Source organism: Perognathus longimembris, chromosome 7, assembly GCF_023159225.1.
Source record: "Perognathus longimembris pacificus isolate PPM17 chromosome 7, ASM2315922v1, whole genome shotgun sequence".
In the NCBI taxonomy this organism is placed as follows: Eukaryota; Metazoa; Chordata; class Mammalia; order Rodentia; family Heteromyidae; genus Perognathus; species Perognathus longimembris.
Genome location: NC_063167.1, coordinates 31,076,793 through 31,088,160, shown reverse-complemented (window position 1 = coordinate 31,088,160; position 11,368 = coordinate 31,076,793). Strand labels below are relative to the sequence as shown.

At 39.6% G+C, this 11,368-nt stretch overlaps 1 protein-coding gene across 1 annotated transcript in view; it reads left to right on the top strand.

Moving 5' to 3' along the window:
* LOC125355118 (cytochrome P450 4A6-like) overlaps positions 1 to 11,368 on the top strand; it is an 85,395-nt gene that overhangs the window by 50,256 nt on the left and 23,771 nt on the right. The gene's annotated exons all lie outside the window — the stretch shown is intronic.

The following is an 11,368-nucleotide window of genomic DNA, read 5'->3' as shown; positions in this document are numbered from 1 at the left end:
ATAAAGCCTTTGTTTATTTTCCCCAGGCCTGGCTCTTGAACTCAGGGCCTGAGCACTGTCCTTGGCTTCTTTTTGCTCAAGGCTAGCACTCTATGACTTCAGCCACAGCACCACTTCTGGCTTTTCTGTTTATGTGGTGCTGAGAAATTGAACCCAGGACTTTATGCATGCTTAGGCAAGCACTCTGCCACTAAGCCACATTCCCAGCTCCAGCCTTGGTTATTTTGAGGTAAGGTTTAACTTTATTCCCTGTCTGGCTTGGGCTGTGGTCCTCCTATTTGTGCTTCTTCATGTCACTGGAGATAACAGGTGGGTGCCAATGTGCGCAATCATTATACCTTTGTATCTGGAATAGTAGAGTGCATATCACTGTCCCAGCCAATTGCTATGGAGTATAATGAGCCACTGGGGATGGTGATGAATATGTTTTTGGGTTTTTTTGGGTGGGGGAATACTTCTTTTTTGAAATACTGTTGTTCTTCACTGGCCTTCAAATGAGATCCTCTGATTACCCCCTTCCTTTTAAACCATCTTTGGTGTGTCTCATACTATTTTCACATCAGTCTTGCTTTTTCTTGACTCTTGAAGATCAAATTCAATGAGCAGAATTCAGAGAATAAAGTACAAAAGGTATTTCAGCTCTTGCTTCAGTATCTTCTTTTGTTGTGTTGCATTTTTACATGTAATTCATTAATCAGTTCATGGGGCCAAAGTTCATGGGGCCTGACTCCTGATCCCTGTGAGATTCCCAAGGACAGAGGGCCTGGGCTGGGAATATGGCCTAGTGGCAAGAGCACTTGGCTCGTATACATGAAGCCCTGGGTTCGATTCCCCACCACCACATATATAGAAAACGGCCAGAAGTGGCGCTGTGGCTCAAGTGGCAGAGTGCTGGCCTTGAGCAAAAGGAAGCCAGGGACAGTGCTCAGGCCCTGAGTTCAAGGCCCAGGACTGGCCACCAAAAAGAAAAGAAAAGAAAAGAAAAGAAAAGAAAAACCAAGGACAGAGGGCCCTGCAACTATGTGCTCCTCATTCCACTCAACTTCACAGGCCACCTGAGGTTATTTTCTACCCCCAAGTTCTTTATAGTCGGGCCTATAATCAATAACATGTAGTGAGCACTCTATCTTCAGGGCATTGATCAAATTTTACCTGAAATCTCTCATGACATAATAAAACAGTAAAACAAGCAAATCTCAGCAAAGATGGGAAATCTAAAGTAGAAAGACTATTTATCCAAGATAACCCAGCTGGCATGAGGTGTATCTAAATTCAAACCCAGACAAAATGGCTTCAGGAAGTTTACTGCTCACCATTAAAATGGTGGTGAGGATTTGGTTGAGCATCTGGTGCATATGGCTGCCCACAACTCCACGCTTTCTCTTTCATGCAGTTTGAAAGCTACAGGAAGAAGTGACCAAACACCTCATCCACAGGAGAGCTCCTGTGAGAAGGTATATGCCACACCCATTTCTAGATGTGCACAGCTGTTGAACATGATGTTCCCAGATGATTTTGGAGGCTTTGAGCAAGGTACAACAGGCAATACATATTCTCTCTGTGAATATATATACATCTAGATATATATATATATATACATATGCACACACAGACAGACACACACAGATAGATATAGATATAGATATAGATATACATATTTATTTATTTATTTATTTATTTATTATGAGCTTGTCAGAAAATTATGTTTGGTGCAGGAAGATCTACTTTACAAAGAAACATCTTCCCACCTTTCAGTGTTCTGACACGTACATCAGAGTTTTTGGAAGACTGCTTTCTTGGCATCACAAATCCTTATGCTTTCTGGAGCCTGGAGCAGAGGCCTGAGCTTATTGATGATGCCTGGTCAAGACTTATTAATTTTGTGAATGATGAAGAAAGAAAATGAGTAAAACTTGGAACTGCTTAGGTATCATGAGAGAATTCAGTTCTTCTGAGGTGCTATATCTTCACAGGAAATGTTATATTTTTATTTGTGCCTGTTTTCTAGCTCTTTTTATTTGGGAAACGAAAGCAGAAATGACTTTGGTTGACTCAATTGATCTCCATGGCAGCGTTCTGTAGAGGGGCCTTCCGCGGATAGATCACATGAGGCATTGCTTGCTTTCTTGGTTTTGATAAAGGTGAGTTTAATACCGAGGCAACTTTATATTCTCATTCACATTTAAAATTTTCTGTAAAGGCCAAATATGTAGGCATTGTAAAACTCAAACATTTGTGGCTTTTGTTGACCATAGAAGGATACTGAACAGGCATATTTATTTTAGGTCACGGATATTCTGTACTAACACTTTTCTGAGTATGGCAGAGGTAAACTTGAGAAAGGCATGCTCCCTGGCCTTAATACCCCGCACAGTGCCAGCAAGCAGGAAAACTGTACAAGCATTCTGTTTTGTATTTGTAGTGCTTCTCTTTGCAAACCCCATGACTTTTCAGTTTTCCAGTGTTACTAACCTCATTTTATAAACAAGAGGCTGAACACCTAGAGATGTCCGATGGTTTTCTGAAAAATCACAAAGTAATTGTCAGAGTCAGAGGCATCCTTTAAAAATTGAGCCCCCCCTTATTCAAATACCTGATTACCATTTATGTGGCCTAATAATAGCAATGTGCTGGACAGAAGACAATGCTCTTACCCATGATCTTCCTTTCATTCTTGAGTGGCCTGTCATGCAACACATACAACCCATGAGCTTAAAACCTCATCTCAGTGACTCTCGCACCTATAGAGAAGCTCCTGGAGGACAGCGTGTTTCTTTTCCACTCTAGATCCTTTGTATTTGTTGTTCTCTGTGCTTCTCTCCCGTCTCAAAGGTTCTTCCCTTATTCTACAGAAAACTAGTTCATTAATATCCTTCAGGTTTCAGTTAAGTGTTGTTTCCAACAGAAGCATTCAAGATCACTCTATCCAATCACGTTCTTTCAATCACCATATAATGTCAATCTAGCATTTGTTGCTGTATGTGATTATGACACTTAATTGTCTACTTCTACAAGTAGACAATTTCCCTCTTTTCGCTACCAAACAACAGAACAAGGACATGTTTTTTCTCATGGCAGTTCAGAGATAGTTTGGTGGTAGATGCCAAGTGGAGGCAGGTTGACCAATTGGGATAGCTGAGCCAAGTCAGATATATACGAGGACGACTACCATAAGGAGTCGCTACTGCACTGGAATATGCACTGTACCACAGAGTTTTCAGAATAGAGAGGCATATGAGGAGAGAAAGATACCAAGAGACACAGACAGGGAAAAAAGAGAAACAGAAAGAAAAAGTGCCAGAAAGAGGGGAGAAAGGGGGACAGGGAAGAAGAGAAGGAGGGGGAGAAGAAGCGATCCTAGAGCTTGCCTGAGCCATAGCCTCAGTTTTCTGCCCAAGGACCTGGGTTCTTGCTATTGGTATTGACACCAAAGTGGTTCTGGAAATTATAACTATTTCATATCCAACAGTCAGGGAACCTGGCCTACATGATGTCTTAGACTCACCAGTTCTCCATTATTCACCCATTCTGGTTTGGACAATTCATTGGCCTCCTGCATATCTATAACCTGACTACACCAATGTTGAGGGAGTGAGAATTCCCAAGGACAGGAAGGGGCTTCCTGAGAGCAAAGGACTCAGGGAACAATGTAGGAAGGGTATCAGTGACCATGTCCAATTTCTGGGAAGGTAGTGGTCAACTCCTTTCCCTATGATCAATGAGCTTCCTATGGCTCCCGTGGAAATACTCTGTCCCAGGTTGGCCTACTTCTCCTTCAGCAGACTCCAGGCCCCTATAGGTCTTGTTTCTCCAAATTGAATTCCTAAACTTGATGAATTCCTTCTGCTAAACTGAAGGCACCAACTGGGAATTTATGGGAGCTTGAAATTTGGATTGGAGACAGAGAAGATTTAATGAAACTGGGAATATTAACTCCAAATACTTCTGAATACATTTCTGAATACATATATTTCAATTATGCAGTGCGGAGCCAGAGAAACATTGAGAATTGCCTTAGTGTACAGTGTGAGCTAGGTGGTAATAGCTTGTCATGTTGGGGTGTAGTTCTTTGGAGTCTATGCCTGCTTTAAATGAATGTCCAGGATATGGCACTGCTGGTGCTCCTGGGTTCAGAAGTAAAGGGATAAAAATGTTCATGGCAGCACTGCTTAGTACCCACAGTGATCCAACAGCAAAATAATTCCTCCCTGGCTTACAATGTGTCAGCTCTTGGCCTAGAGGTCTTAGTCTTAAATGGAAAAAAGCTTCCATCCAAACATCATCATTACTCTTGACTGTGAAGTGAAAAGAACTGCTCCCTGCCTAGTGTGGCTCCTCACATCTCTGAATCAAACATAGCTACTCTTCTGTAAGAGTAATTGGTCTAAATATCAGATGAGCCTGGTTGACACCTTATCAATTAAAGTGAGGAAAGATATGTGGATCACAGAAGATATCCCAGAACATCTCATAATACGAACATGCCCTGTGACTAAAGTAAATGGGAAAATATACAACATCCTGATTCAGACAGAACTACACAAGGTCCAGAAGTCACAATGAGAATCTTTGGCTCATCCAATCCACCAGCAAAGACAACACCACTTACTAAGGAGCTTGCTACAGGTAGAGGGACTGTGCACTGTGTAGTAATAGAAGATAGCTTCAGACATGACTGTGACCCTGCAAGTAGTAGAAGAAAGACCATGTGAGAAGTCGAAGAATCTTGGAGTGTAATTGTAAGGATTATTTTTTCTTTATTTTGTTATAAAAATATTGTGTCTATATTCATCTTTCCCTTGTCCTTACCAAAATCATATCTAATATGGAATATATTGATAATATTTAGCTTATATGAGTCAAGTATGAATACTGCATATTACCAAGGAAAAACACCATGACCTAACTTTGCATTTTATTTAAGGGAGAAGTACAGTGTTTTTTCAATAGTACATTATCAAGGTAGTCATCAGGAGAAGCATCATTTCTTGTCTATATAAAGACTGGAAAGAACATCAGAGTGGTTTAGGTGAACAGTTGATGAATATTTTGATTTAAATATGTCTCAATGGTTGTGTATGTATGTCGAATTTGCAAGAGTTGAAGATCTGGTTTCATTTTAAATTTATCTTTGCTGGGCCAGATTACCCAGCTAGTTAAGTATTAGTCCAGTTCTGTGGTGAAAAATTGTCATATCTGTGGGTAATATGTATACTTAGTTGACTTCAAGTACAGGAGATATTCCTTGATAATCTAGAGGGAAGGACCAATCCAACCACTGGAAGATCATCAGTGCAAAAAGTAGAAGGATGAAAGACAGGGGGTTCTCCCTGAGAGCTCCAGCAAATTTTGGATATTGCCTAGGAAATTCACTTTAGACATCTGAACACCTGAACTGTGAGATTATAAATATGTGTTGTTTAAAGCCATAAAAGTGGTGATAGTTCATTTTAGCAAAACAGGAAGATCACGTGGGCACAGGCAAATAGTACAAAAAGAAAAAAACTGGTAAAAGGGCAGGCTGGCTAGGGGGTAAACAAGTGAACAGAGGCTATATAAATATTCAGAGATGTAGCCAGGTGGGAGACACACAGGCAAGTAGAGATCTTGGAAGGAGATTAGATCAAAAGTGGCACACAGACAGGAGGACATGAGGCGGGGTAGCAGACAGGTGAGAAGAATGGCCATTTGTGTAAAATTTATAAAAAGAAGATTTGAGCATATTAACATGGGACAAGGATGGGTAACAAGAAGTCAGAAAATGGCAGGAAGGATGCCTTCTAAACCTTTCCCATTTTCCTGTCGGATTATTGAAGCTTTCTGAGATGCAGGTGGCTCCCAGTTCTCTACTTGATTATAACTCATATAACCAGGATGGGGATCCATAATGTAGATCTAGCAGCTGCTGAAATGGTAGAAGGACCAAGGTCAGTGGTTCATAATGGAAATTGACATTAGAAGTGACTTGAGAAGTGGCCTCACACTGTGCTATGAGCTGGGAGAATATGGAACCTTAGTCCAGCCAAGAGCAGGTCATTCCTGCTGATCTGATTTTTTTTGGTTGACCTGTCCTTTGGCTATAGTCAAGTGTTAAAGTCTCTCCCTATTATTGTGTTGGGGACCTATCATGTTCTATATGTTTAGGAGTTTTTGTTTAATGTATTTAGTTGTTTCATTTTTTGGTGCATAAATATTAACCACTGTAATTTCCTCTTCATGGATTATTCTCTTTATCAATATGATGTAATGACTTACCTTGTCTCTTTGTTCTGATTTATAAGGAAATGCATTTTTATCAGATAACAGTATAGATCCTCCTGCCTTGTTGCAGGATGCATTTGCATGAAAAAATCTTTTTCTGTCTCTTCACTCAGAATTTGTGTTTATCTTTTATTGTGAGATGGGTTTCTTGGAGACGGTAAATGGTTGGATTTTATTTATTTACTTTTTAATCTAATCTGCTCCTGTACAGCTTTCTTGGGGAGTTGAGCCCATTGATGTTTAACATTACTATGGAGATATATGTCATGTTTCCTGATGTTTTGTTGCTTTCTTGTAGCTTGCATTCTTCTCCTTCCTGTGTTTATTAATCTAGTCTTCTAGTGATTTTTATTGATGCCATGGTTTCTTGGCTTTGATTGTCTTCATCAGGTAGAATGTTCTAGTGATGTTTTAGTGTTCATGAATTCTTCTAGTTTTTGTCTTGAAAGTTTTTAGTTTTTCCATCATTGTTAATATTAGGTTAGCTTAGTTATACCAGCAATTGTTTTCATTCAGAACTTGAATTATACCACCTCAGGCTCTCCTTGCATTCAGTTTGTGTAGAGAAATCTGTAGAAGTTCTAATCTTCTCTCCAAGTTGACAGAGTTCCATCTTTGATGTTGCTGCACTTAAAATTAATTCCTTGTTTTCTAATTCCAAAGTTTTCACAATGATGTTCCTGTCTCAGATCCTGTCTGCCAGACAATCTGTATGCTTTTGCCAAGTAGGTGAGATGGTGTGTGTGTGTATGTTTTTAATGAACAACTTGTACTAATCTGAAAATTGAATATAAGTTTAATATATAAACTCATACCTTTATTTTTTTTTTATTTTTTATTTTTTATTTTTTTGCCAGTCCTGGGCCTTGGACTCAGGGCCTGAGCACTGTCCCTGGCTTCTTTTTGCTCAAGGCTAGCACTCTGCCACTTGAGCCACAGTGCCGCTTCTGGCCGTTTTCTGTATATGTGGTGCTGGGGAATCGAACCTAGGGCCTCGTGTATCCGAGGCAGGCACTCTTGCCACTAGGCTATATCCCCAGCCCCTCATACCTTTATTTTTAACACTGTTTTCCCAATTCCAGGTCAAAAGGTATTAGTAAAATGTAAAGATTTGGTTTGTAAAATTCTATTTCAGTAAGTTGTCATTTGTTATTTATTTATTCACAGTATTGGGCTTTGAACTTAAAGCTTTGGGCTTGCCAGGCAAGTGCTTTTCCACTTGAAACATACTTCCAGCCCTGCCTATTCTTATAATGTTTTATTTGAATTTAAACATATGATTCATGTCCTGTGATGGGGTTCAGTGTAAGATGTCCACCTATGCATATAGCATGCACCAATCATATCCAGACTCCCTTGATCTTCAATGCTCCCTCACATACCTAACAATCTAATAGCCTGATAATCACTGCCTTACATTCAGATGGAAATTTCAATCTCCACCTATGAGAAACAATATTTTTTTCTTCTCTGTCTCTGTCTTCCTTATTTTTTAACATAACGTTCTCTGGTTCTGTCCGTTTTGCTCCAAATGACTGGATTTAATTCCCTTTCTTGCTTAAAAATATGAAGTTGTGCATGTATTCTGCATTGTTCTTGGCCATTTATCTCTTGATTTGCACTGAAGCTGATTCCTTAGGTATTGTGAATAGTACTGCAATAAGCATAGTTTGCGCAGGTATTCCTTTGGTATCCAATTTCCTTTATTTTAGAGAGACACACACACACACAGAGAAAAATGGATCATATGGTAGTTTTATTTTTACTTTTCTGAAGCACCTCCACACTTTTCATTAATAACTTCTGTAATTTTCTTTCCTTTTTTTAAAGGATGCAATATTTTATAACAACTGAAGTAATTTAACAAATTAAATAATATGTAATGTAAATTAAATATAAATTTAAATTGTACTGTAAACAGTCTTTAAAAGCTAAAGCCTTTTCTCTTGAAGATTTTGTCTTTTTTTATTGTCAAACTGATATACAGAGCGGTTACAGTTTCATACGTTAGGCATTGGATACATTTCTTGTACTGTTTGTTACCTCCTCCCTCATTCCCCCCTCTCCCCTTTCCCTTTCCCTTTCTCCCCATGAGTTGTTCAGTGGGTTTACACTAAACAATTTTGCAATATTGCTTTTGTAATCTTTTGTGATTTTTACCCTGTATCTCTCAATTTTGGTATTCCCTTTCAGTTTCCTAGTTCTAATACCTATATACACGGTTTCCAATGTACTCAGATAAGATACAGAGATAGTGCAGGTACAACCACAGAAAGGGGATACAAGAGGATCATTAACAATAGAGGCTACAGTTTCACAACGCATGTTGAAAGTAATTACAACAGTGATATAACAGTCTTTTCCATAACATGGAGTTCATTTCACTTAGCATCATCTTATGTGTTCATAAGGGTATAGCTATTGGGCTCTTGTGATCCTCTGCTGTGACTAGCCTAAGCCTGTGCTAATTATTCCCTATGAGAGAAACCATAGAGTCCATGTTTCTTTGGGTCTGGCTCACTTCACTTAGTATAATTTTTTCCAACTCCTTCTATTTCCTTACAAATGGGGCGATGTCATTCTTTCTGATAGAAGCATACAATTCTGTTGTGTATACGTACCACATTTTCCTGATCCATTCGTCTACTGAGAGGCATCTGGGTTGGCTCCAAATTCTAGCTATGACAAATTGTGCTGGAATGAACATTGTTGTGCTGGTGACTTTAGTGTGTTCTTGTTTGTGGTCTTTTGGGTAGATGCCCAAAAGTGGGGCTGCTGGGTCTTAGGGGAGCTTTATGCTTAGCCTTCTGGGGAATCTCCATACAGCTTTCCAGAGTGGCTGAACCAGTTTACATTCCCACCAACAATGAACTTGGGTTCCCTTTTGGCCACATCCCCTCCAACATTTGTCATTGTTAGTTTTCTTGATATAGGACATTCTTACTGGGGTGAGATGGAATCTCAATGTTGTTTTGATTTGCATTTCTTTTATGGCCAGTGATGTAGAGCACTTTTTCATATATCTCTTGGCCATTCTCATTTCCTCATCAGAGAAGTCTCTTTTTAAGTCTTTAGCCCATTTTTTGAGGGGGCTATTGGTTTTTTGCGGTTTTGTTTAGGAAGAATGTAATTTTTTTAGTTCTGCATATATTTTAGATATGAGGCCTTTGTCCATTGTATGGCCGGTAAAGATCTTCTCCCAATCTGTAGGCTTTCTGTTTATCTTGTGAGCTATGTCATTTGCCCTGCAGAAGCTCTGCAGTTTGATGCAGTCCCATTTGTCCAACCTTTCTTTGATTTGTAGCCTTTCTGCGTCTTTGTTGAGGAAGTTCCGTCCTGTGCCAAGGAGCCCAAGTGTTTCTCTTACTTCTTCCTTTAGTGTTTTCAGGGTATCTGTTTTAATTTTGAGGTCTTTGATCCATTTGGAATTGATTTTGGTGCAGGGTGATATATAAGGATCTAGTTTTAGTTTGTTGCATGTGTTGAACCAGTTTTGCCAGAACCATTTGTTAAAGAGGCTGTCTTTCTTCCATCCTATTTTTTTTTAGCATGACTACGTGGGTTAGAATCCTGGCTGTACCTCTTGATAGTAAAATGGAGGAGAGGAAGGAAATAGGCCAGATTCGATCTTCCGTGGGCTGGGACTGTTTATTGAGGAACAGTGAGTGGCATAGCCTTCCTACAGGGTTGGAAGCTATCTCCAGGGGTAGGGCAGGAGTCAAGGGTTTTATGGAGTCTCAGCAAGGAGACAGAGGTTATTTGAGTTTAGTATGGGGGCGGGAAGTGACTGCAGGTATGGGCAGAGAATACAGCTCTGACTGTGTCAAGCACATCCAGGCACATCTGGGGTTGTGCCTGGCATCTGTATGTGTCTGGGATAATAGGATGGGGCCATTCTTTCACCTCTTACTGGCTGGATGATGCTGTACAAAGATATAATCTCTTTCTATTTTTTACTTCCAATCTATATTAAAAGATTCAATTTATTTTTAAATTTTTTGTTGTAGCTGCACAAAGGTGTTTGCGTTTTACAAAGCAGCTGTGAATGTATCTTGATCAATGTCACCCCATTCAACATTCTCACTCATTCCTTCCTTACTCATCCCCTCTCAGTCTTCTTAATTTTGTAGGATATGCACTTCACCCTTGACTGGTTCTCCTCATCTTCTCCTCTTCATTTGTTCACCCATTTCCCCTTGACCTTTCTCTGACCCTTTTCAGTACCTGTTTCCTGGATTCTGATTTTTGCTGATCTAAAACAAAAGCCAAAAACAACCCAACAACAACATTTTGTAGTGTTGTGGTGATGTTAAAAATAGCTCAGATGTTGAGTTGCCACATAGAAATAAGGATAAAAACTCAAAAGGAACTCAGCAAGGCAAAGTTTAATTCTGAAGAAGGGTGCACCATTGGCCAAAAATCTGGCAGACAAGTACACACTACAACACCTTTTTATATCCCTGTCTCAGCAGGCCCTGCCCCTCTGTTCACATTGGCTTCACTCAGGTTCACAATCTACAAAAGGGTATGGCTCAATTAACAGGACGCAATTAAACTTCAAGGAGCTTCTAAGAGGATGTTTGAATTAAATGCTCAGGAAAAGGATGTATGTAATTAACAAAGGCCAAGGCCAAATCAGGAACCCTTCAGAAAAAACATTCTCTCAAGATTAGCAGAAACGACCCAGTGCTGCTGGCTCAAGCATGTAATCTTACCTACTTAAGTAGCTGAGATCTGAAGATCATGATTCAAAGCCAGCCCGGGAAGGAAAGTCAGTGAGACTCTTATCTCCAATTAACCACCAGAAAACTGGAAATGGTGCTGTGGCTCAAGTAATAGAGTGCTAGCCTTGAGCTAAAAGCTCAGAGACAGCACTCAGGCCTAGAATTCAAGTTCCACAACTGACAAAAAAAAAAAAAAGATTAGCAGAAAGGAAGCAAACTACTTTGATAGAAAATACAATTTCTTCACAGTGAAAAGAAGCACATCAAGGTATTTGCTCAGTGCCCTGAACGGACTTTGTTCACCAAACGTTACCTTTTATTTCATTATAAACCCAAGTATAATAAGAGATCAGGATTCAAGAAGGGAAATATATAGTCACTAC